The following is a 5,118-nucleotide window of genomic DNA, read 5'->3' as shown; positions in this document are numbered from 1 at the left end:
TCCACCTCTTGTAGCTCCTTACCACTCCTCAAGGTAATGGCTTGCACTTGTTCTCTTGGATTCACCTTTGTATTACTAAGCAAGGCACCTTGGACTCAAGAGGATATCATTTGTGCCAACTGCCCCACTTGAGTCTCTAAATTCTTGATCGATGCCTCTTGATTTTGAAATCTTGTTTCTGCACTTGAAATGAATTTAGTCATCAGCTCCTCTAAATTGGATTTCTTTTCCGGCTGAGCAAAATTTTGAGGGGTTTCACCACATTTTGATTTGACCATGACAGATTGGGGTGATTCCTCCATCCAAGGTTAATGGCACGAGGATAGTGGTTACCTTGCTGCCTTTGAAGATTCCCTACGAAATCCACTTGCTCGGGGGACTGCATGAACTGATTTCCAACTTGGCATTCGGTGTTGATATGACCTCCCCCACACTATTCACAGGCTACTGCTTGAATGTGCATGGCTGCCAGCTGCATGTCATCTATCTTCTTGCTGAGGGCGCTAATTTGTGCAGATAGTGTTGTATAGGTGTCTACATCGTGAATGTCGGGTTGCCTCCTAACTTGGCCTCTCTTGGAATGCCACTGATAATTATTTGTAGCCATTTCTTCAATAAGTGCATGAGCAACTTCAGCTGTCTTGTTGTTAATGGACCCTCCGGTTGCAGTATCCATGATGGTCTTGTTTGCTTCAGTCAATCCATTGTAAAATGTCTGAACCTAGAGCCAAACAGGAAGTCCATGATGAGGGACCTTCCTCAATAATTCCTTGTAGTGCTCCCATGACTCATATAATGATTCCCCGTCCTGTTGAGAAAAAGTAGTGATATCATTCCTCATCTTTGTAGTCTTGGATGGAGGGAAGTACTTGGATAGAAAGCAGTTGGTCATTTCATCCCAAGAGATCGATCTAGCTGGTAGAGAGTTCAGCCAAGTCTTAGCCTTGTCCTTCAAAGAGAACGGAAATAATCTGAGCCTCACAGCATCATCACTAACTCCGTTGTGTTTGAATGTGTCACATATCTCCAAGAAGTTGGCGATGTGAGTGTTTGGATATTCATTAGCCAAGCCACAGAACTGAACTGTGTTCTGAATCATTTGAATGATTGTCGGTTTGATCTCAATGTTGTTAGCAGCTATTGCTGGTCTCACAATGCTCGAGGCTACCCCAGTGAGGGTTGGCTTGGCATAGTCCATCATAGTCCTTTGCTCGACCATCTTCGTTATTTCAGCTTTCCCTTGCTTCAAAGCTCTAAGGCGACGGTGAAGAGTTCGGTCAATCTCTGGATCGTAGATGATGTTCTCCTTCCCACTGTTGCGTGTCATATACTGAATAAGTCAAAGTCGCAAAGATACAAATACACACACAACATGAATATATTATACAAAATTAGATTAACAATAGTAGATAGTTCCTAATATTGTTATGATAATCCCCGGCAATGGTGCCAAAAACTTGATGCATTAAGACTACACTAGCAAGTGCACTAACCGACTAAGTAATATACTGATGAGTAGAATATCGTTCCCACGAGGATTAATCCAACAACTACTAGTACTGAATCTGCCTTATGTTATCTAACAATCCAAAAATCGAAGACTTACTTCCTGATTAATGAACTATCCTAGGTATTTTCGAATTAAACCACCTTAATCAATTAGAGAAAGTGCTTCATGAAGGTACATGCAGAATCGGTTCAGCAGTTATATCACTAAGCTATCCAACTGAAGTTGATTTCAGTTGTGGGTTGGCGATTTCCTAATTGTTATGAACAACCTCTTTTGAGCACATGCCAATCTATCTACGAGTAACAACCCTTATATCTCTATCAAGAATTTAATTAATGTAGATGCATTAAATACAAGAAAACCGAAGGAAATCAATTCTTGCTGAATGGATGCCAAACGAATCATGCAAATTATCTCTAAGATACATTCAATCCGATTTCTTGATCAGTTGGTCCGATTACCTAAACCCTTTTTCAAGCAATATAAGTAATCCAAGAAACAAGAACAGATCGACCGAATCGACTCTTACTATCGAAAACCCTAATCAAGAAATCCCAATACTGAATCACTACCAATTGGATTAGCTTAAAAGATTAATCACAGATCTGAAATAACACCAATCATGGTTCGCATGGTAGAAAGAATGAAAGATTCAAACAAAAGAAAACCCTAGTCGAACCTGGTTTACCGAATTTGCTGAAAGAAAGAAGAAGACAACCTAAAACCTCTGCATGATTTTCAATCTCCTCTCCAATTCTCCTTTGGCAGCCTTGTGATTCTTCTCCCAGCACTTCTCCTTTGGTTCTTGTGTCAAGGGGTCCCACTCTAGAGTTTCTTTTTCTTTCCTTTTGTACTCTTTCTTGCAGATTTAGGGTGAGAGTCCTACTTCTATTCGGACTCTACTAAAGTCAGCCGCCTCCTTGAGCCTCTCAACAAGCTACGGCTATGCCTCTATTCTCCTGGGCCGAATTGCTGCTTTGCAGCCATATCACCATGTCTTCATGCTCTATTAACCCCAAACTGTTCCAAACTCCTGTTTTCCTAAAATTCAGCTCAATTAGGGTAAGAACCATTAAGATTTATCATAAAAACCATGTATGAGACAATAAAAATAATGTGTAGCATGCACACATCAATGAGTGTGTTATTTTTACATATCCATTGTACCTGATTGTGTATGTAGGAAGAGTGGGAATGGACTTGATCTATTTCTAATCTGGAAGAGTAGCTCCTTCATTTTGTACTTAACATAATTTTTATTAAGTGAATTAGAGATAGATAGAGCTAGACCTTGTCTTAACTTCAAACTCTTTCCCTTTCATGTTTATTTGTTAGTTAATAAGCTTTATGTTGAATGCTTGTTTAGTTCTTGAGAACATTGTTGCTCATCATTTTAAAAGACAATAACGAGTTTATGGTGAACTTGCACATGCAACGCACCTGCCCCACCACTAGTCTATTACCCATTAATAAAAAGGAGAATGGTTTATTGTTTCTCATCAAAAGACCCTGATTTCATATTTCCACTTTTACCCCTATTATAAAAAATTTCAACTTTTACCCTTTATCCAAACATCAAAACACCTCGAGAAAAAAGTGGGTTTATACGTGTTTAAATGGCAGCAGAATAGGTGAACATGAGAGCTATAGATTTTTCATTTGGACACTTGTGCAAATGGAACGCAAAGTGCTCTTCTACTTTAAGTTCGATCTTCGATGATAATGAAAGGGTCGATTATGCCAAGTTAATCGGTTTTGTTTCTTTCTCATCAAAATCGATTTTGTCAGAAGGCATAGTTGAGAGATTGCCAGTCAAGTAGGACAAATAAGATCCCATTAACATGGTTCCAACATTCCAACAATATAAGAGTTAATCTAGCAAGTAAAGTACTTCTACCTAATGTATTTTAAATTTTAATTTTAATTTTTCTCTAAAAATAAAGATGTTGAACTCATCTATTAGACTTAGTCATGCATGTTTTTCTTTTCTTATAAGTCCAATTTGAATACAAGACATTTTTCATCAGTTCTAATAACATTCTTTTTAAAGGACAAACTCTATATGTTAAGTAATGTGTTTGTTCAATTAACTTACTAACAAATCTAGAAGATGTGCAGATTGGGTGGTTACTAAAACGTACTCCATGTGTTTGGGTTTCAACAAGTCTTAGGTTTGCCTGGTTATGTTTTCAAGTTTTGGAGTCTTGAAAGAGAGTATACAGAGGTAGGGTGAAGGGACTAAACAAAAATTGGGTTGTAATACTCATGGTGGTGGTCTTTTATTATTGATAAGACTCTTGCTCTTATGCATGACAATCTCTATTAGCTAAGAATGGAGCATGATGTTATGAGGCATGTAAAGTATGAATTTCATAGTTGGTTTACCAAATGCACAGTGAAATAAAGAATCAATCATGGTGGTTGTTGATCACTTTTCAAAGATGGCACATTTCATACCATGTAGCAACTCTTGATACAATTAATGTGGCTAATCTTTACTTTAAAGAGATTGTGAGACTCCATGGTATTGCCATAACAATCACTTCAAGTCAACATTCAAAGTTGATAAGCCACTTTTTGTTTGACAGTTTTGTATGCCCTTAGCTTCAATCAGAATGATGTACATTATGAGTTTATTGTAAATGAATAAAAGTACATGTTTGATTCATGTTCCCTTGGTATGTTTCTGTGTAATACCCTTAAATTGGACATTTAATGAGACTCGTGTTAGTTTAGAATGTTCACAGCCAGTGGGTCAGTCTAGGGAGACCTATCCTGATAAGGCTGACACTGATGTGCCACCAAGTCGGTTGGGGTGGTCTGTCTCAGCCGCCAGGGTGAGACCCAAGGCACATACAGTGTAGGATCAATTGAATCTTTGAACCGGACCAGATTTCCAATATTGTCCTGAACCTTGGAGATTAATGGGCAAAACTGGAAAGTTACACCCGACCCCTAGACTCGATTATGATACTGCATTAGGTGTCAGATTGGGTTGTCTTTGATGTACCAATCAGTGAGATCCTTAGCGGGGGTCAAAACCTGGGTATGTTGGGACAGTCTGAGAATTCATCTGAGTGGGTGATCATAGTGACAGGATCAGCCCCTTTGTCGAACAAAGGTAATGATCGGGAATGCACTCTCTCTAATGGAAACCAAGACTGCCGGCAGCCAATTTCAATCGTTGAGATTTGTCTTGCAAAATATATTTTATATGAGATATAAAAGTATATATACATTATAGTTTCTAAAATGTTTGCAAAAGATTTTAATTCCCGGGATCCATGTAAGCATAGGGTGCAGCACTGTTCCTTGTAGCCGAGGGAGAGGTCCTCTCTTGTCGGGCAGTGTTTGATCATTATGGGCTGAGAGGTTGAGTGTAAGACCATAGAGGGTAATACCTGATGGGCTAATCTTGCATCTGCCCACAGTCTCTGGGTGTTACAAGGTGGCTTGGCCCAGGGACCACTTAGGGTATGTGTTGGGCCCATAGAGCCCATGTGATGGGTTTCAGGGGGTGCACTGTCCATAACAGTGTATTCGGCCAGACCTTGTAATAGAGGCTGGGCTGAACCCATGTGGCTGATGTGTAGATCAATGCTTGGGTC

General features: G+C 39.3%; 1 non-coding gene across 1 annotated transcript; it reads left to right on the top strand.

Moving 5' to 3' along the window:
• Positions 1-737: 737 nt before the first annotated feature.
• On the top strand, positions 738-844 carry LOC148790359 (small nucleolar RNA R71). The gene has a single exon (XR_016078961.1). It is a non-coding gene; the product is annotated as a small nucleolar RNA R71 (small nucleolar RNA).
• The last annotated feature ends 4,274 nt before the right edge of the window (positions 845-5,118 follow it).

Source organism: Nelumbo nucifera, chromosome 7 (genome assembly GCF_055504915.1).
Source record: "Nelumbo nucifera cultivar China Antique chromosome 7, China Antique-T2T, whole genome shotgun sequence".
Lineage (NCBI taxonomy): Eukaryota > Viridiplantae > Streptophyta > Magnoliopsida > Proteales > Nelumbonaceae > Nelumbo > Nelumbo nucifera.
This window is presented reverse-complemented; position numbering and strand designations above follow the sequence as displayed.